The sequence below is a fragment of the Lissotriton vulgaris genome, chromosome 10, assembly GCF_964263255.1.
Source record: "Lissotriton vulgaris chromosome 10, aLisVul1.2, whole genome shotgun sequence".
NCBI classification, from domain to species: Eukaryota; Metazoa; Chordata; class Amphibia; order Caudata; family Salamandridae; genus Lissotriton; species Lissotriton vulgaris.
The window spans coordinates 812,267,815-812,289,688 of NC_141698.1; positions in this window are offsets into that span (position 1 = coordinate 812,267,815).

Genomic DNA, 21,874 nt, shown 5'->3' on the forward strand with positions numbered 1-21,874 from the left:
CTTCCCTACTGTTTGATAATGAAACGTGTTTGAAACACCATACATTTAGTGTGTAATATATACCATTTTTTTAGGTATATTGGTGTCAATCACGCCGTTTCCTATCTGCACATAATTGAAGCCACGATTACACAGGAGTCTGTGATGTGTGCAAGTTTTTGATGATTGACTAACTTACTCACCGAGTCCATTCTGATACCATTAGGTATGTAAAACTCCTCTTTATCATATGAGTAGCTGTTATTTGAGGAGGTTTCCTAGAGAGTTCTGTTTTTAATTACTGGCCTGTTTGTCCTTTAGGTGATATTACACACATTCCCTGTGTGAGAGAGTCCACACATGGTTGAAATTTCATTCTACTTCCCACTCGGGTAAGCTTTTCCCCCCCTTTATGGGAGTATTTATATTTATCCACGTTGGTGCAACAGACTTATCATGTCCTTAACTATTGTAGGGACTTCAAGATTACCAAGCCTTGGTGATATTGCCCTTCCCCAATGTCCTGATGAAGACTCGCACGGCCGAGGTGTAATCTACCCGTCGGGCCATTAGACGAGTCGAAACATCGACGGCCATTCTTTGACTCCACCTGGACCTGGATTGATCCCTAACATTGACGTGCTTAATTTGGAATATATTTCTGATTATTTGTTAAAAATCCATATACACATTATACTAGGGCCGGGTGACCATTTGGACGGTGATTTCAAACTGATCCAATATTTCTCTCAAAATTGTATTTAATAATTATTGTCACCATTTTCTGATTCTTTCTTTTGCTTCTCTATAACACTTATATCATCCCTGACCACTTCAATCTATGCACGTTCCCCCTTGGGGCATATTCACCAATTGTACATTATTGTGATCTATTGACAATTTTGAATTTGTTCTCATATACTGTACGTTTATGAACAATGAGAATGAACATATTAGATAAGCAATGCATTAAAATTGCTTGGTAATAATTAAGTCTGTTGCTGTTCTTTGTTTTTTGATTTAATATAGTATTTACTACATTGAGCTGCTGATGTACTCTATGCTCTAAGTAATGTTTGGATTGAATAACTAAGTATTGACTTAGCAAATTTTTCAACTGAGGTTTAGGATCACTGTTTCTTCTATCGCACATTACCCAGGTCCTCGACTAATGGGGATACCCCATTTTTGATAATGGTTATCTCTAGTTGCTAGGCAATTGCTCCTCCTGGGATCAAGTTGACTGTTCCATACTATGGATTAGGTTACAGGCAATGACAATTCACCCAAGACTCTTGGCAATAGTGCATGGTATAGTCCAGAAATTGGATTCTAAAAGTGATTGATTGGAATAGCCAGTTATCTAAGAAAAATTATGCTTCAGTTGCTCTCAAGCAGGGCTTCTATTGGCTTGTCTCTGTTTGGGATCTATACATTCAATTTGGATGCTGTTATGGACAATACTTGCCTGTTCTTCAAATGTTGGTCCAGGACATCTGTCCTGCCTCGTAAATGACACCCTTCTTGCTCTTGTTAGCGACTCTCAGGTCAGTCTACAATGCCCTATCCAATTATTGCACTACCTACAAACACACAATCTTATTTCCAAAACAGAACTCAACAAATCAAAGTCAGCAGTTGCCTCTCCAAACCTCAACCTGTCTCCCTGGTTGTCCCACAAGGCTCTATCCTTTCACCAACCCTTTTTAGCCTCTTCATGGAACCCCTCACCCTTAATCTTAAACAAGCTAAAATCAGTTATTACCTATATGCCGATGACACACAATTATACTACAAGATCAAATCCCATAACAACATCTTACATCTCAATGATGCCCTGACTAAGATCCAAGTCCGGTTTCATCAAAACCACCTCAAACTAAACCCCAAAAAAACAGAAATCATCCTTTTCTCTCCCAAGAACAACTCGCTCCCTATCCAACACTGGATCTCGGACATTAAAGCACTCAATTGCTCTCTCGCCATAACCAATTCTGTCAAATCCCTCACTCCCCACATCAAAAACTCGGCAAAAGGTGCCCTCTTCATTCTTCATCACCTTAAAAAAATCAAACCCTTCATTCCAGCTGATGACTTTAAATCTGTTGTACAATCACTGGTCCTTTCTAGTATAGATTATGGCAATGCCACCCTAGCCGGCACCCCTAAAATTCACCTAGCCCCTATTAAATCTGTTCTCAACCTCGCTGCCAGGCTTATCTCTGACTGTAAGCGATACGATAACATTTCTCCTATCCTCAAAAACCTCAAATGGCTTCCAATTGAAGGCAGATCTACCTACAAGACTGCCTGCATCACACAGAAAGCCCTTCACCAAAACGCCCCCTCCTACCTTTCAGATAAACTCCAAAAAGCAGGATGTACTAGAACTTTGAGAAGCACTAACGCTTTTGTCCTTATCCCTCCTCAGCTAAAAAAGAAAGCAACTCAATCACGCTTATTCTCTGGCAACGCCCCTTCTATCTGGAATACTCTTCCCAAAGATCTTCGCTGTAACCCATCCTACCTCCTCTTTAAAAAAAACCTCAAACTGTTTCTTGTCAACAAATATTGGGGGTCTTAATTATACTGACCTCTCTGGCAATTTTCACCCTGTCTATTCTCTACTTCTGCAGGATTCCCTCTATCTTTATTCACCTCTCCCCCCTCCATCATTCCTAAAATGTTTCACTTTCTTTCAACATTTGCCCTGATATATAATTCCTCTCTGCCCTCATGATCTACTCCTCAATCTGCTACTTCCTATTCAAACTTCTTTTCACTCTGAAAGCTTGATTGGCCATACTTTATGTTAGCAATTATTATTTTTTTTCCCCCAGTGTCATAGGCTCTCGATGTTTTAACCTAATTATGTAAAACGCTCTGATACTCGTGGGTCCAGCCAGCGCTATATAAAACCTTTAAAATAAATAAACATAATTAAAACTAAGGTCTTGACATTCATGAATTCTAGATCAAAGTTTACTATAGCTGGTTCTTTTGGACCGCACGCTGGCCAGCAAACAAGATGGGAGCCCGCTAATTTTCCTCGACAAGAGCGAAGGAATTTTTGTGTCGGCCGCTGAAACAGGCGTCGGATATGACAGGGAGCAGCAAGGTATGTTTTTGAATCCTTAATTGGCTTTTTTTACATATGTTTAGCCTGCCGCTCCCATCCTGCCAGGAATCAAGCCGCCATTTTAAGTGGTTTTATAGTCTCCCTCAGAACTACAACGGCACGAAATTTGGGCATATACCTTCTTTTTTTCTCTTTTAATGGCATACTGAGCTGTTACCTTTTTATGTCTGAGAGATACCTTACCAACCCATTCTACGTGAATTATTTCTTTTGACAGCCTTGCTACTACTCACTGACACTTTCATTGTTGTTACACCTTGGTTTCCTTAACTATTAATCCTTGTTGGGCTTCAATATGGATACTGCGCATTCCTCTAAGACTTTGGCTTCTTTTGTTTTAAGCATCATGGCCTGTAAGAAGTCTGGAAGTGGCGCCAATAAAAGAGGAAAGAAAGACCCTTCTTTGCCTATGAAATCGCCTTTATCTCTGACGTTCGAAGATATTATGGAGGAATTAAAGAAAATGAAAGCTTTTATGGTGGAGACAAGTGCTACCTTACAACGGATTGCAGATAAGTGGTCTGTTCTGGATTCAAGACTTACTGAGGTGGAACAACGGGTTAGTGATGCTCAGGATGTTGTTGATAAAGTCTCTTATTTGTCTAAAGAAGTCACACAGCTCAAACAATTGGCTAGCCATTTGGAAAATCGTAATCCTCGCAATAACCTACCCATTTATGGCATCCTGGAAGGATCAGAAGGTCAAGACATGATTACATTTCTTAAGCTGCACATGTTATGTTATAAAATTTGTAGAGCGCATGGCTGCCCCAGCAAAGGGGCGTACCAGCGCTAAACACAGACAGCAAAAGGAAGACCAACACAGGCTATGACACAGTCCATTAATTAGAAAACAGGTAGGTTTTTATAGCTTTACGAAAAGCTATGTGTTTGTGAATGCATCCCCAAAATTTTTGGATTGGAATCTCCAGTGGAGCTGAATATCCAAAGAGCTCATAGGATCAGCCCCTTTTGTTCTTCAACATCGAACTGACCTAGAGGGATTATTGCTTTGTTTTTACAATATTCTGATCCTATGGAAGTCCTTTTGATGGCCAAACAACGTAAACAGATGCTCTGGTTGGGGAAAAAAATGTGTTTTAGTCAGGATGTCTCCAAGGTCACTGCTGTGAGACTAAAAGAGTTTTTTGAGTTGAGACCAGCTTTATGATCTATGAATGCATGGTATGGACTTATCCATCCATGTTTCTTTAAGGTCACTCACAAAGACAAGGCCACTACTTTCGAAGATCCCAAAGACTATAAGCAGTTCATCCATGAGCATAAGGGAGACGATATGGAACTCAGCATAACTTGATTTGTGTATTTGTTATTCTTGTGTTTTCTGATTGTTTTTGATGTCTTTTTCCAGGTTCTACATTCCTTTGGTGTGTTGGATCGTGTTGTGATGGATGTTGTCCTTCCACTTTCAGTCTTCAACTTTTTTGTATGCGGTACCAAGTTTCTTTTTATGAAAAGGTTTGTCCTGTGTCCCTTATTTATTTGGATATGTTTATTCTCTCCTTTATTAGTTTTATAACAAGCTTTTGCTCCTGACCTCATTTATTGTTATTCTTCATCCTCATGGCCCCCTTTTCAAGCTGGACATGTGTGCTGGACACACTCTTAACTAATATTTTTTCCTGTTGCTTATTTTTTTTTCAAAGATATGACCTAAGTTTATCAACTTTCTGACATCTATTTGTGTTTCTATACACCAGGGACATCTTTTTTTCACTCCTTACTGTCTTGTGTTCTTTTTATATCTCTATCTGCTTTCTCTCTTTCTATTCTCTTCTTTCTCTTTATATTTACTAACTTTGGTTCTTTTCTAACTTTTACTGATATTCACATATCCTTGTTTATCCCTTCAGTTTACTTTACCTTTTACATATTTGGTGTCAGGTTAAGCGTTGCAAAACTTATTCTTGTTTCTTTTTTTTATAAGTAATTGTTTACAATTTCTGCAGCAAATGTGCGTGTTGTTTCCTAGAACGTAAAAGGACTTTGAAATCCTGTTGAAAAACAGAGGATGGTGACCCACCTCTCTAAGTTGAACTGCCAGATTGCTTTTCTACAGGCGTCACATCTTAAGGAAGGTGACATTGATTGCATGAGCAGACAATGGGTGGGTTTTGAGTACTGCTCCCCTGTAGTTAATATTCAGAATAATGTTTTAATTTTAGTTCACAAATCTCTGAATATTCACATGATTAATGAGAAGAGAGATGATGCATAGAGGTGCTTATTACAGAATGTTAAAATGTAATGATACTCCTTTTTCACTATGTAATGTTTACAGCCCTACAGATGTGGATCTACTCCTTCAAGGTTTAGACCCAATTTGCCGGCTAGACCCTCTCAGAGTCAAGAGTCTTTCAGATTTTTGTGTCCCTGAAGCAAGAAAACACGTAGCCAATTATTTGACCTTTGCAGAGCATTTCCAGTTCCTGAGTGCCAGCAGGATTTAGGCCCTTGACTCCTTGTGCGAGTCCTCTTTTTCCAATAGGAGCTAGGAATCAGAAGTGAGCAGGGCCCTCTTCTTCGGATGGAATCTCCCCAGATCCAGAAATGTTTTGAGGAGGTGATAGTGAAGGCGTCAGTTTTAATCAGTGCACCAGCCAGTGATTGGTATTCAATTACCCAATCCCCAAAAAAATCTCCCCCCCCCCTCCCCCCACCTCCTATAACAGCACTTTTTCTGTGTCTGGCTTTAAAATTATCTGGGAGCCTTTCAATATAGGGTCACCCAGCTGCCACCAGACAGGCCAGTCAGTAGCCTCTTGGCCACTTACCTACCTGACAAAGTCAAAATTGTTTTCCCTCCTACTGCGGCTGGAGCCCAACTGTTTAGGATCACCCTGGGGATGAATAGACAAAGTCAGCCTTAGCATCTCCAAGCCAAAAGAGATAGTGCTAACGCTGACTTTTCTTCTGCCAACTCTTTTTGTCCACTCCCAGATCACTAATCCCGGCTAATTGATCAGCATTTAATACCAAATAACATTTACTGGGCCCAGAGGCCAGCCATTGTCCCTGAGCCAGGGACATTAACTTTCCCACCAAAGATTGTAATTGTAAATTGTATTTATATAGTGCTTACTATCCCTGAAGAGTCATTGAAGCACTTTTGGGCAAGTAGCATGCTACTCCGGTACCCAAGGTTAGATTTTTTTAGTTGGTTGATTAGTAAGGTTGTTTTCCTTCATGGGGATTAATGGTGGAAATAGTGTTGAATAGCAGTCTCTTTTAGCCCAGCCTTCTCTTCTGTACATTCTCCTGAGACCTACCGTATTTTCCGGCGTATAAGATGACTTTTTAACCCTTTAAAATGTTCTCGAAATTCGGGGGTCATCTTATACGCCTGGAATCATCCGGAGGTCGTCTTATACGCCGGGAGTCACCCGCCACAACACTGCCTCAAGGGCGCCTGGGAATAAAATTGGGGCCCCAGGAATATAAATAACGTTCCTTCAGAGTCAAATCTTTAGGAGTGGAAACAACGCTCCACCTCAGTGCCGACTTTGACATTGGAGCTGAAATCATTCACTCTCAGCAAACAAACACATGGTTCAGAGCCTGCGGAACCAGTGCTTCAACGGCTGCAACAGAAGTTACCGTAGATTCAAGACAAAAACTTCTAATCGACTAAGTCTGCCCACTCCATGTCCCGAAGGGGAACTTACCCGGGAATCAATCCACACAGCGTGCACATGTGCTAATCTCTCGTCTCTCTCTCCGTATCCGATGTGGCCATAAATCTCGCGTTCATCGGAAGGAGAAGAGCGTCAGTATGTGATCTCTTCAGTTAATGGCCATAGAAAGGGGACTGTAGTACCCGGTGCTAGCTAATATGTATGTCGCTACACCGTAAATCTCTTAGGCTGTCAGTAGGCTCCTCACACTGCGGGGGAAAAAGAGGGAGAAGGTAGGGTGCCAAGTAAAAGATCAAATCATTCACATAACAAAAAATACACTGGCATGTCTTTCCAATAGCAGAGCCCTATATGTATGCACCCTTCAGAAAAATAACACATCCTTTGGACAATTATTAAAAGCCCAATGTCTCATCCACAGTTTCTGAAGCATCCTACAAACCTCCAAATCCAAGCAGAGTTTGTATGCAGTGTGCACAGGAAATACCGGTACCAGTACCGGTACATCGCTTGCCGTGATTGCCTGGTTGTTGTAAACAGGGAAGGCAGTCAATCTGGTGAGCAGATACATGTGGTGGTGAATACAGTACAGCAAAGCACCAGTATCTGTACCGGTTCATACAGTACAGCACCAGTACATACAGTACAGTATACTAATGGCTAACAGTCAAGATCCCATCATGGCTCCAGCAGCAAGAAGAAAGAAATATGAAGCCAGTTACAAACTTAAAGTTGTAAACTTTGCCATGGAACATAATAACTGTGCTGCTGCAAGACAATATGGAGTAACAGAAAAGATGGTTTGGGACTGGAAAGCAAATGAAAAAGCATTAAGGACTATGCCAAGGGGTAAGTGTGCATTAAGAAGAGGCACCCCACATTGGCCAGAACTCGAAAAACATGTAGCAGACATGGTGAATGAGCATCGCCAAAGCGGTTATGTAGTGACACGAAATAAAATACGTTTGTTTGCACTTCAGTGGGCCAAATCTAACCCAGATCACACTAACAGATTTAAGTCCACTGTATCCCAGTGTACTAGATTATTGGGAAGGCATAATCTGGTACTGAGGTAAAAGACGAAAATTGCGGGGGGCGTGGCTTGGCGGGCGAAGATGGCGGTCGCAGCCTTGTAGAGCTCCCGCCGGCCCGGACTTAATTCGATCATTTATCCTGACCCCCGAGCCCGCTGTTGGTACCCAGTGCTTGCTTTCGATCTGGCGAAGTCTCCTGTCTACTTTGGTGTGTCGATCCTGCATTTCTTCCCTTCCTGTGATCGGAGGGAGGCGGCGGTGAAGTGCGGCCTGGTGGCTGGCCGGAGACCGGGGTCCTCGAGTTTCGCGGCGCCTGGTGGCAGTTGCGATCTGGCGGGTGCGGGTGGCATGCGCTACACCACCCTTGGCTCATCTTTCTGGCTGCGATCGTCTGGAGATCGGGACGGTGCCAATAGCTCCCGCTCATCGGCTCTCCCCCTGTGTGACCAGCGAGCGGTGACGGCAAGGAGTGGCCCAGCGACAGTCTGGAGACGGGGTTCCTTGAGCCCCGAGGCGGCCGGTGACGGACTGGCGGACGGTGGTGGCATCCGATCTGCCTCTCCTGGCCCGGCCCACTGGATACGGCTGCCCACAGACCACGGAGCCACAGCTTCTTTTTGTACTTTGGACGGCCGCTCGTGGGGACGAGTGCGGGTGCGGCCTGTCCCGTCTGGGTGACGCCGGGACCTCGATTTTCGCGACGCCCGATCTTGGCGGCCGGCCCGCATTCCTCTCTGGGGCCTCATCTGGGCCGTCCCGTTCAGGACTTGTGACAGTGCCCGAAGGTTCGGGGGTGGTGTCCGCCCTGCCCAGCGTGTGTCATGACCAGGGACAGAGGAGGTGGCCCGCCTAAACATGGCCCCATCGATAAATTCACTGGGCCGAGTGGTGGCGCCGGGGCGGCCGGTGGCAGCGGTGGCCCCGGGCCGGACAATGCAGCTATACTGGCGGCCATCACCCAATCCCGAGACATGCTTGATGCCAAGATTGGGGCGGTTGGGGCGGATGTCACGCTCCTGCGCCAAGACCTCCGCAACGCGGTGGAGCGGATCGCTGGGGCTGAGACCCGTATCACGGAGACCGAGGCGGACATTGGTGGCCTAAAGAAGCGATTGGCGGAGGTGGAGAGCATCCAAAAGACACTGGCGGCCCGCGTGGAAGATGCAGAAGGGCGCGCGCGGCGCAACAACCTCCGCTTCATTGGCTTTCCGGAGCGGTGCGAGAAGGACAACATGGAGCGGTTCTTAACCGGGTGGCTGGAAAGCTGGCTCCCCGAAGGGGCACTGTCTACGTGCTTCGTGATTGAGAGGGCCCACAGGGCTCTGACCCAGCGGCCGCCGGAGGGCGAGCGCCCACGACCTGTCATCGCTCGCCTGCTGAATTATCATGACCGGGATGTTATCCTACGGGAGGCGAGGAACAAGGGCTCACTCGCCTTCGAGAATCATACTATCATGATTTTCCCGGACTACACGAAGATGGTACAGCAACAGAGGCAATCCTTCATGGACGCTAAGGCTAAGCTAAGGGGCCTCAAGCTCCAATACTCGCTCCTGTATCCGGCTCGCCTGCGGGTGATATATCAGTCTCGGACTCATTTCTTCGATTCACCGGAGGAGGTGTTCCGCTGGACCGATGAGGCGGTGCGACTCAGGCCCCATGCCCAGCCGGGGTTGGACCCGGGCAGGTCCCAGGGATCGTCGCCGGAGCGGACGGATCGCCCGAACAGGAAGGGCCGCCATCGGAGGTCTCGCTCCAAGAAGAGATCGGCTTCCGCCAGTGCATCGCAGTCGGGTGGTGCCAGGGACTCGGAGCACTCCGATGCGGGCAGCTGAACGTTGCTGGGTCTGTACGCACTTTGTATGCTGATTACTGAACTGCTCTGCTTTGGCTGGTGAGACTGTTTCATTCTGTCCTTGATGTGCCAGTCGGTTCCCATGTGGAGACTCCAGTTATTGCCATGGGGACGCAGTGGGGCTCGGGGGGTACCATTTGTGGGCCTCAGACCCTCACGGATGTGAGTGTTGTTGGGGGGGTGGTGTGTGTGTCATTGTGGGGTTGTTGGGATCCATTGGTATGGCGGGCCCTGGGTCCTCTGTTTTGGACCCGGGTCTCTCCATGCCGCGACAGGTACTTCAACGTTTTCTGAGGTATTGGTGTGGTGGGTGTGGGGCGTGGGGGAGAGTTCTGGTGTTGCGATTGTTGGGGGGGTTCTGGGTTGGGAAGGGGGTGCTGAGTTTGCGGGCTGGGGGGGTGGGTCCACACATGTCTGAGGCTTTGATTTTTGTTGATTTGCGGGTTGCACCAGGGTGGGAGGGGGGGCCGGATTCTGGACTGTGTATTGACAATGGCTGATACTGCGACTATGTCTCCTTCAAAGACCCTGCGGGTGGTGACATGGAATGTGCGGGGTATCCTGGACAAGATCAAGCGTGGGGCTGTGCTGCGGTGGGGGAAGAGGGAGATGGTGGATGTACTCCTGCTCCAGGAGACTCACATGCTGGGCTCCAAGGCCCTTAGCCTTCAGAGGTTTGAGTATCAACAGGTTTATCATGCTGGCTTTACGAGGGGGTCACGGGGGGTGGCCATATTGGTACACCGTAGGGTGGCTTATGTTCATGAGAAGCAATGGATTGATCCTCAGGGTAGGTTTGTCTTTATTAAAGGCCTGCTGGGTTCCGAGCCGGTGGTCTTTGGAAGTGTGTACGCCCCTCCCCCCCTGCAATGGGCATTGTCTGAGCGGCTGTTTGCGCTGTGGGACGAAATCCCCGAGGTCCTAACCATGGTGGGGGGTGACTGGAATGAGGTCATGGATGTGGGCCTGGACCGCCTGAGGCGAGCACATGTAGTGTCTGACCCCCCCCCGCGGCTGCTCCCACCCGATTGTGTGCGACTGTGCGTAGTCTGGGCTGGATTGATGTGTGGCGGCATTTTCATCCCGCAGTGCGGGCCTTCACGTATGTATCGGCGGTGCATGGGTCCTTCTCGAGGCTCGATTATTTGTTTGTACCGGGTGCCTATCTGAGCCGTGTCAGGGATGCCGCAATACTCCCCAGGGGCCTCTCAGATCATTCCCCTGTCCTGGCCACCGTGTCCCTCCCCTCTAAACGGCAACCCTTTCGCTGGCGTATGTCCGCCTGGCAGCTGCAGCGGCCGGAGTACGTGAAGCATTTACGCGAAGCGATCGATCACTTCTGGTGCGAGAACTTGGTGGGGGGTGTCGATGCAATTGTTGTGTGGGAGGCGCTGAAGCCTACGCTCCGGGGCATTGATATAACTTGGTGTGCGGCTGCTCGGCGGGAACGTCGGGAAGCCATTGTGACTGCAGCGGCCCGCGTGGAGGAGCTGGAGCAGCGTGGTCGGCTCGGGGGGGACGAGGGCGTCGTGCGACAGCTCCTGCAGGCCCAGCAGACGTATGCCTCGGTTCTATACGAGGAGGCCCGGCAGGCGTGGCTCGCCACGCGCAGCAGGGTGTACCAGTGGGGCGATAAGTCCTGCACCATGTTGCATAGGCTTTGCCAGGCGACTTTCCAGCCCCTAGAGCTGCCCGGTCTTACGGCGGAGGACGGCTCGGTCATGACCGACCCGGGTCTGTTGGCGGCTAGCTTTGCCCGCTACTACAAGGCACAATACGCTCCTCATGACCCCTTGGTGGAGGGCGAGATTGCCTCCTACCTGGATGACCTGCTCCCACAGGCAGTCCCGGATGAGACTAGAACGGCCTTGGAGGCCCCGCTCACGTCCGAGGAACTTGGGGAGGCCCTTGGCCAGTTGAATACTGGGAAGGCGCCCGGCCCGAGCGGTTATCCTGCCGAATTTTATAAAAAGTTTCACGTCCAGCTGGGGCCCCACTTTCGCAGTGCTCTGGAGGCGGCGCGGACTAGGGGCGAGCTGCCACCTGACTGGCGTCATGCCGAGATTGTGGTCTTTTTGAAGCCGGGCAGGGCGCCGGACCGGCACGACTCTTACAGGCCGATCTCTCTTCTCAACATCGAGGCCAAGATTCTGGCGAAGGCCCTGGCGAACCGTCTTCTGCCCCACATCGCCGACCTGGTCCACCCTGACCAGGCCGGGTTCATGCCGCGCAGGGCCACCCGGCATAATATCCGGCGGGCACAGGCGGCGATCGACGCAATGGGTGCTAGGGATGAACAGGCTGCACTTCTTCTTGCGGACATGGACCGAGCCTTTGACTCGGTGAGTTGGGCGTATTTGTTCACCTTGTTGGCCCGCCTCAATCTAGGGCCTGTCTTCTTGTCCTATGTTCGTCTCCTATACACCAATGTTACGGCGTCGGTCCGTGTGGCCGGCGCGGTCTCTGGGCGCTTTCAAATCGGACGTGGTACTCGACAGGGCTGCCCGCTGTCCCCCTACCTGTTCGCCCTGGCCATGGAGCCCCTGGCGTCGCGGATACGAATGGATGCCCATCTACGTGGCTTTGTCTGGAACGATAACCTAGCAGATAGGATTGCGCTATATGCGGACGACGTCCTCCTGTTCCTCACCGATCTGCGGCGCTCGGGTCCCCGAGTTTTGGAAATCATGCGGGGGTTTGGCGAGGTCTCAGGGCTTCACCTTAATTTGACTAAATCGACCCTGTGGATTCTGGATGGCGGAGTGGTTGCCGACCCATGGGCCGCCGAATTGCGTGTGGCGACGGACGGCCTGAAGTATCTGGGCGTCTTCCTCTCGACCTCGCGGGCCGTGGCCTGGGCACGCAGTGTCTTGTCGGTGTGGGAACGGGTCCAGACAGATGTCAAAACGTGGTCCAGGATGCCCCTCACGATCTTTGGGAGGTCGGCCATCTTTAAGATGGTGGCGCTGCCGAGGCTGTTGTACCAACTCCAAAACTTCCCGCACCCTATTGGCATGGAGTGGTTCCGCCAGGTGAACTCTGTGCTGAGCCGCTTCCTGTGGGATGGCGGTGCAGCCAGGGTGGCCCTGAGGACGTGCTTTCTGTCCACATACTGTGGTGGTTTGGCCACATCCGACCTCCTCTCCTACTACCAAGCGTCACACCTGCTTGTCCTCAATGAATGGTGGTATGGGGATAGGAGTGACCCGGCCTATGCCCTGGAGAGACATCTCATGGGAGATCGCACGCTCCACACTATTCTCTATTCGGCCCGTATACGCCGTGGGTTGCCGTCGGTAACTAAAGTGGTATTTGCAGTGTGGCGGCAGTCTCTGCGCCGCATGGGTTGGTGGGGCAAATTAACAGCTGAAACGCCGCTGTGGCACAATGGCATGCTCCCGGAACTGGCGGCCCTGGCCGGGTTTGAGGGTTGAGAGGCTTTTGGAATTACACAACTGGGCCAGGTCGTATCAGGTGCCACCCTCAAGTCCTTTGAGGAACTCCGTGTGGAGTTCCAGAGGCCTCAGTCCCAGTTCTTCCGTTACCTCCAGCTGCGGCATGCCCTTGCCCCGAGCATTGCCGGTCTCGACTCCCTGCCGGAGTTCAGCCCACTTGAGGCGAAAGTGTTTATGGGAGACTTGGGAGACAAGAAGGTCTCTAGGATCTATCAGTCACTTGTTATTCATTGCTCCTCCACTCTCAGCTCCCTTCGGGAGGCATGGGAGGTAGACGTGGGCGCCCTAGATGAGGACGATTGGAGGGAGGTGCTGGAGTCCCCGCGCGGCACCGCTGTTGCGGTTCGGCTCCGCCTGATACAATTCAAATACCTACATCGTGACTATTATACACGTGAACATCTGTGGAAGGCTGGTTTGATTGCGTCATCGGAGTGCCTGCGCTGTGGGGAAGTGCCTGGCTCCCTGCTACATACGGTGTGGTCGTGTGGTCGCCTGGCTGGATTCTGGAGGGGCGTATGGAGTTGCCTGGCTGAGGTCCTGGGCTGGGATCTTCCTCGAACCCACCGGCTGGGCCTGCTGCATATCATGGAAGGGGTTGGGGGCAACATGTATAAGCGCCATCTGTTGCTCCTGGGCCTGGTGGTGGCCAAGCGTGACCTGGCTCGGGCATGGAAATCTGTGAGGGCCCCCCCCCTGTCTGCATGGAAGGCTGGGCTAGACTACTTCATGGGCCTTGAAAAACCAGTCTTTGAGGCGCGGGGCTGCCCACGCAAACATTTCAAGATCTGGAAGCGGTGGGCCGACTACCGTGGCCTGTCCTTGGAACCCCCGGCGGAGCAGGAGGAGGACATTTGATCGCAGTGACACTTCTGGCCCGTATGGCAAAGCCCTGGTTGCATTATACCTGCTTCTTCTATATACATCGTCTTTGTGTTGCTCTCTGTACATGTGTGGTGGGGGGGGGGGGTGTTGGGTGCGGGTGGGGGTGTAGTTGGGGTTGGGGTAGGCTGCTAGGGCATCTTTAAAGCTGAGCTTCATTGGCACTTGCTTCATTGATTACTATGTATGTCACTATTACATTGATACTGTTGTGGTGATCTTGGTGGGTGAAGATACCACATTCTTGATACTCTTCTGCTCAATAAAATTGGTTGTGAAAAAAAAAGACGAAAATTGCACAAAAATTACCTGCAGATCTTGATGCTAAAGTACATAGTTTCCATCGCTACGTAATACAACAGCGCAATAAACCTGGCTATACGTTAAGTAGTATCGAAAATATGGATGAAACTCCAATGAATTTTGAAATGGTTGCAAATAAAACTGTCCATCCAAAAGGTGAAAAAACTATTTTAATAAAAACAACAGAACATGAGAAGTCCAGTTTTACAGTGGTACTAGCATGCACAGTTGATGGCGCCAAACTGAGACCAATGATTATTTTTAAAAGAAAAACAATGCTGAAACTCAAGTTTCCTGTTGGTTATTTTTTACATGTGAATGAAAAAGGCTGGATGGATGAAGAAGGGGTAAAGCTATGGCTTGATAATGTATGGAGCAGGCGACCAGGTGGACTTATTCAAAAACGTAGTCTGCTGGTGTGGGATATGTTCAGGGCTCATTTAACTCCCAGCACCAAGCAAAGGTTGGCAAGAATAAAAACAGATACAGCAGTTATTCCTGCAGGATTGACATCGTTGGTACAGCCACTGGATGTGTGCCTAAACAAGCCATTTAAAGATCACATTCGAGAACAGTGGATGGTTAGCGGCGAAAAGTCATTCACAAAAGGAGGAAACATGCGTGCTCCACAGTTGGATGTTTTGTGCAAGTTTGTCATAAAAGCCTGGAATGATATTGAATCAGAAACAGTCATCAAGTCTTTCAAGAGGTGTGGCATATCAAATTCATTAGATGGTATGGAGGACGACTACTTGTGGAAAGATGAAGAGGAAGCCGAAGCCGAGACCACACCATCTGATACGGAATTAGATCCATACGATGACTGCTTTACAAATGTATCACAAGATCCAAATCATTTACTTATGATATCAGATGACGAACAGGAGGATTTTGAAGGCTTTTAAAGGGAAAATGTCACGCCAGCAAATCCTGTAAAAATAGCTTGGAGTTATGATGGGCCTTGCTGACTCGCCAGGGACTTGCCCGGCACTTGCTCTCTCTCTATTGTTTATCTTCCTCCTATCATCATCAGTTCCAGTTTGGTTGACAGCTTAGAAAACAAACAGCATGGCAGCTCCCATGGGTTTTTTGTCTTATCCTTCCTTTCAGCTTTAGAGTGAATTAGGAAAAGTTTAATCCACTTGCACTGTTTTATGTTTACATGTTTTATGACAAACAGCCTTATGTTTATAAGTGACAGTTTTCCTACTAAGTACCTGCATGTCATAAGCATTTGAATTAAAATTACCCTATTAAAATCAAATCTGATGTTTTTTATTTTTTATTTGGTGTGCGTTGGAAGAGGGGTAGTCTTATACCGTGAGTATAGCCCAAACCCTATATTGTAACAAGAAAAGTACGCCCAGTCGTCTTATATGCCAGAAAATACGGTATGTGTCCCAGCATTCCAGGGGTGCAGGAGGAGGGCTGCAAAACCGGCAACACCTGCTGTTTGTCGCTATATAGCGCCTACTGGTCCCGCTGTCTAGGGGCTGTTTTCACGGTAGCCTGCAGTTCTCCTTGGGACTACATGTCCCAGCATCCCAGGGGCGAAGGAGGAGGCCCGCATAACCAGTGACACCTGCTGTTTGTTTTGCATCATATAGCACACATACTGGTTCCGCTGCGCAGGGCGCACCCAGGCTAAGGGCGGGCCTGTCCCCTGACTGTCATTGGCAAGAGAAGGCAGGGCAGGGCCACCCCCCACCCTTGGTTTCCCTGCTGAGGACTTTTTCTTTGGCAAGCTTGGTAAGCCTTTGTCTGCTGTTTACTGCCATACTTCCTGTCCTCCCCTACAGCCTGCATTGTTGTATAGTATATCTGGTCACTTAAACCAAGGGCTGCTGGTCTCCCTAGGTGGGGTCGCTCTGTACACTTAGACTTCATAATAAGTAGTTTTAGATATCTTACCGGGTGATTTGTTTGATCTAATTTTGCTGTTGTATATTTGGGGCATGATCCTACAGCTATTCCACTGTTTGGTTACTTAAATTAAATTAAGCACACTAACGCTGGACTCGGCGAACATTTGCTACTCAAGAGTTTATCAAGCGATTGTTCATCCTTTACTATTGTGCTCCTCCTTGTGAGCTCCCATGTGGTTTTCCACCCTTTTTCGGAGGCCATCCATAACCAATTAATATCACTGGGACGCCCACGTATTGATGCATGTCAATTGATAATCCCCCAACCCTGTACCCAGACCCTTTTTCAAACTTTTATAGTGTGAACCTATGTCATCTAATTAATCTACTTAAGGCATTTATTTGTTTTATTAAAAAACTACATAGTGCTACCAGTAGAGGGCTTACTTTTAGTGTTTTAAGCTCTGTTTTTACATATTGCTTTTTTTATATTACCTGCTTTCACGCATAGTTTCAATTGCAGCTTATACTTTGCTCAAATCAATTCTCGGTGTTAGATCCAATTGCAGAGCCTACCACTGGGCTACGGTTCAGATTTGATCCCACTGTGCAGCCTGTAGAGATAAATGGGACTAATGACCAAATAAAAGAACTCTGGAAAATTATAACCACCATGAGGATTGAAATTACAGATCTAAGAGCCAAGGTCCATTTACTTACAGTGTCCTACTCCACAGGGTTAGCTAGGGAGGGATTTGAAGGAGGAAATGGTTGTCCACTCGATGAGGGTAGTACCTCTATTCAAATTTAACACAAATCATTTTACTCCCCACAATCGAAGTGTAAACTCTCCCAGGTTTTTACACCCCCTAGGATGAAGCCACGGGACATGGCTCAGTTTCCCTCTATGAGTAGAAGGAAGACTCCTTCTATGAGTAGAAGGAAGACTCCTTCCTTTCCCCATCTGCCCATTTTGTGTTTCTCTCTGAGAAGGTACTGGGACCTGTCAAATCTTTATCTAACATGAACCATCCTCATTTCTGGTTTAGAACTCTTACAGACATGAACTCTATCGTCACTATTCTTAATCCATCTATAGCCACGCTATAAAACTGTTCAGGGGTAAGCCTAGATTCTGACACTTCTTTCCATATTACAACCATCTATTTGATAGGACTCCCTAAGATGCAGGCACATAATAGGGAAAATGAGGCCTCCTTAATCAACAAAATTATTTACTTTCATAAGAGACGTCCGAAAGTTCTACAGTGTAATACACCCCCACATCCTCAGGGCCACCAAATTATCATCTCCAGGTGACAATGCAGATAACATTAAACTGACCGTCATTCATCCTTAGATAGTGAATAACTATTAAAGTTAGAAGTCTTAACCATTCCCCCAGTCAACTCTAAGATTCAATTCAAAACTAATTTATCATCTCAGAGGAGTACAGTTGCCAAAAGACCACTTCCACAACGTCTCTAATTGATAGACTGGAGCTGATTGGGAATCCTGCCTCAGATCAATCTGTAAGCCTCAATGTCGCAGTGGAGATAGGGACCACTCTAGGTTTGGCTACACAGGATTCTTCCCAAGGTCTTAGTTTTACTATTCCAACCTGCCTCATTCATTTCAAGATCTAGCTCAAGAAGCTAATCTGGCTACAGGAGCTGTAATTCTACAAATTCTGTTGACTTCTCCTGTCCAGGAGTTTGAACATCTACCTCAGAGCCAACTGGCACTTTCCTCAATTGAAGATGCCAATTTAACGCTAATTTCTTGGAATGTAGAGGGGCTACGTAATAAAAAGGCACAAGTGGATTGGAGGACGTTTATTGACAACAATATCATCATGTTCCAAGAAACTTGGGAATTAGTGACATCCCATAAGTAACTCTATAAAACCTTTTTTGTACCAGCTCGGAAGTCCCAGGCTGGCCAACCATCAGGGGGTCTAGCACTTTGGCTCAACGTCTCTTTGGGTTGCTCTGTGAAACATTTAGACATTGATTTTCCCGACTTGCTAGGGCTGGCTATCTCTTCCTGGAATGGGAAGAAACAATTTTTATGTAATGTGTACATTAAAAGCACCACAAAGACCTCTGAGTCTCTGGTCCTACTACTGTTAAGAGATCATATCAAAGGGTTAGCCAAGGAAGTGGCTGTCATTGTCAGTGGGGACTTCAATATACATTTTGAGCCATCTGCTCTTTTGAAAGACATTGCTAAAGAGGAAGATCAAATTTGGGGTATTCCTCAAATTGCATGTCCATATTTACGGTCTCCTGCTAAGGCAGCTCTACAAATATTAGATTTGTGCTTAAGTTATCACCTGAGGGCTTATAATGGTTTTGTCTCTCACTTAATCAGGTGTGTGGGGGGGCGGAGCTAGCCGGCGTCGATGGCGGACGCGTGAGCTTTCGGCTCCTCGCCTTAGCCCCGGAAAAATCCTGTTAAATTATCCTTAGAAGTGTCCAATCTGCCATAGCGGGCTCTCCTGCACCCTCCGGCACCCCTAGATTCTGCTGGGTGACTTGCAGACTTTGGCTGGCGAGCCCCACCGAGTGGATTGAAGCGAAGCTCCTCGGCGACCCGACGGCGGTGGACTGGGCCTGACGCCACGGACTATCCTGGGGAGAAGGCCGTGCGGCGTCACCTGATGTGCGGCCTCAGAGTCTGACGAGGGCGGTGTGGTCTCCGGCCGGACTTACACTTAGCTTTTTCCTTCACCGGAGCGTCCCCCTCTTATTTGCTGCCGCCTCATATCGGTACAATTTGCCCTCCCACGCAGTGGGCCCCCAGCGAAGCGGACACTGTACACCTGAACTACGAGGCGGAGCAGTCGCCACTTCGGAGCGATCGCGGGGACAGGTCTACCCTGGGGTGTCCTGCTGTCCCCGCGTCCCCACGCCACATCTGAATGACGGTGCCCGGTGCTGAGACTTTTGAACTAATATTGCCCAGTGTCAAGTGAGTGTGGATATCGCCAGAGTGATCGGAGACTGTTGGTTCTCCATAACGGACGCCATCTTGGCTGCATCGTGCCTCCGGCACAGACTCAGTATCTAGTGGCAGTGGATCGCCGGCTGGTGTGTCTCCCACGCTGCCCTTGCTGGCTGGAGACAGCGAGGTACCTATTGGTTTTGTGTTCCCCTGCGGCAGGAGAAGAACATGGGGAAAAACGACGCCACTCAGGCGAAGCTCTCCTTTGACCGGCGTCGAACGAAGGGACCCGATACGACGGCCCCGGAGGCGTCCCCGAAGGGGGCCACTGCGACTGCCCCAGCGCCCACAGAGCTCCGGGACATGTTGGCCGCCATGGAAAGGGGCATTCAGGACAGTATCGCGTCTGTGGGCTCTAAAATAGATGCTCTGTCGTACCGCATGGACCGCATGGACCGCATGGCGGAGCGAGTGGACAAACATGCGGAGCGCCTGGATATGGCGGAACGTCGACTCACGGAAGCTGAGGAAGCGCAGACCGAATGGGACAAGGACAGGAAGCAATTCGGTAGACTTTTGCAGGTCATCCGTGATAAGACGGAGGATTTGGAGGCGCGCTCACGCAGGTCCAACATCCGTATAACGGGAGTGGCGGAAACGACTCAAACTGGGAAGATGGAGCTCTATGTCGAGAAATTGCTGAAGCTACTACTCGGGGAGGAGGCTTTCTCCCCCATGTTCATTGTGGAACGAGCACATCGTACGTTGGGCCCACAACCGCAGCCGGGCGCGCCTCCCCGCCCCATCATCGCGAAGCTCCTCAATTACCGTGACAGGTACATTGCTTTGCGCTTGGCTGGGGACAAGGGTAAGCTACAACATGAGGGCATGGACATCTCCCTCTAACCGGACTTTACAGCCAAGGTACAGGAGGAGAGACGACAGTTTGCGCCGTATAAAAAACAACTGCGTACGCTGGGCCTCGACTACGCGATGCTGTACCCTGCCAAGCTTCGCATTAATACAGGAGGGCGATCATATTTCTTCACGGATCCCAAAGAACTCCAAAAATCCCTGAAGGTATGGACACGGGAGCGTAAGGAGGCTCGGCAGAGCCAGGAAGACGACGCTGGTTCAGCCTCGAACCTGGAAGAGCAAGACTAGAGGGGCTCTGCCGGAACATTTGGCTCTTCCTGCCGAGGGTTGGACACGATCCCTCAAAATGGGGGAGCTGCGCCACCCCCCCTGGGGGCGGTAAGTCTGGATTACATGGGGGCTGCCTGTACTGTTTGGAGGGGCAGCGACCACACGGCTCAGACTCGTGCTTTATAGGTTGCTGGCGAAGAGATCGCTTAACACTGATGAGGAGTGAGATTTGGTCAATATTGCATTGTTGGGGGGTTGGTGGGGTTAAGGGGGGCGGTTTGATGTGCTTCACGATGGACACTGGAACACAAGCGGGGCTGGGATGGAGTGCCGAACTGCATAAATACATCGGGACAGTTGGTGGTGTTGTACTATTCAGGTGCGCTTCGCCCCGGTGCCTTTGGTTGTGCGACTCTCCAGGGAGTTGAGTTTCGAACACTCTGCTATTTTTGGGTTGATGGGGGTAGTTTTTGGGGCCTGTCTGACCTGGTTGGGGGTGGTCGGCTGTGGGTGGGTGGGGGAGCAGGAGGCGGGGTCTGGGGACTGGGTTGTTGGGGTTTTTTGCCTTGGGGTGTTTGAGGGGTTCGTGCTTGATGAGTGTGGACTACTTTGTGGGGCTGTAACTGTATGGAAATGCCGGCTGGCTACAATGGGGACATGTGTACTGCTGTGTTCTGTTCTCTCCATCCCTGGTGCTAACATGGTTCATAGGCCCCTGCAATGTCTAATGCTGCAATGAATGTTCCCACACGTGCCCCACACACGCTGAAACTGATGACCTGGAATGTTCGAGGCCTGAACGACTTCCGAAAGTTGAGGAAGGTCCTCGGCTACCTACACAGACACCATGTCGATTTGGCCCTGTTGCAGGAAACACACTTGCCTATCAACAGTAGGATGTTGCAATCCAGGGGGTTGGCGGGGAATATAGTGGCAGCAGGCTTCATGACGCACGCCCGGGGGGTGTTAACCTGGGCCAATCCCTCTTCACAATTGAAATTGATCCCGGTACATGCGGACACGGAGGGTAGATATGTCCTAGCTAGATGTGTGGGTAAGGGACTTGAACTGCTGGTAGTTAATGTTTATGGCCCCAATTATGATCACCCTGAATTCTATGCGACCCTGTCCGCCCACTGTAGGTCTCATGCTCAGCCTGGGATGTTGTGGGCGGGGGGGATTTTAATTTTGTGTTTGACCCCTCCAGGGACCGCTCCGCGGGCCCTACTCGGCGACCGGTGGCTTCTGCCACCTATATGAGGGCCGAGTTGACTAAATTAGACCTAGTGGATGTCTGGAGGGACAAACACCCCACGAAGGGCGGCTTTACACACTACTCGGCCTTTCACAACGTGCACACTAGGATAGATTATTGGTTAGCATCTCCTCCGGTCCTTAGTGGTATTGGCGCGTGCGAGGTTCTCCCGCGCACGCTCTCGGACCACTCCCCCATTCTGCTACACCTCTCCACTGCCAGGAGGGGGATACCGGCCTTCACCTGGAGGTTCCCTCCTTTCGCTCTGCTGGATGATACCTTTCGGGGTGAACTGGCGGACGACATAGAACAATATTTTGCAACTAATCTAGACTCGGTTGAAGACTTTTTTACAGTCT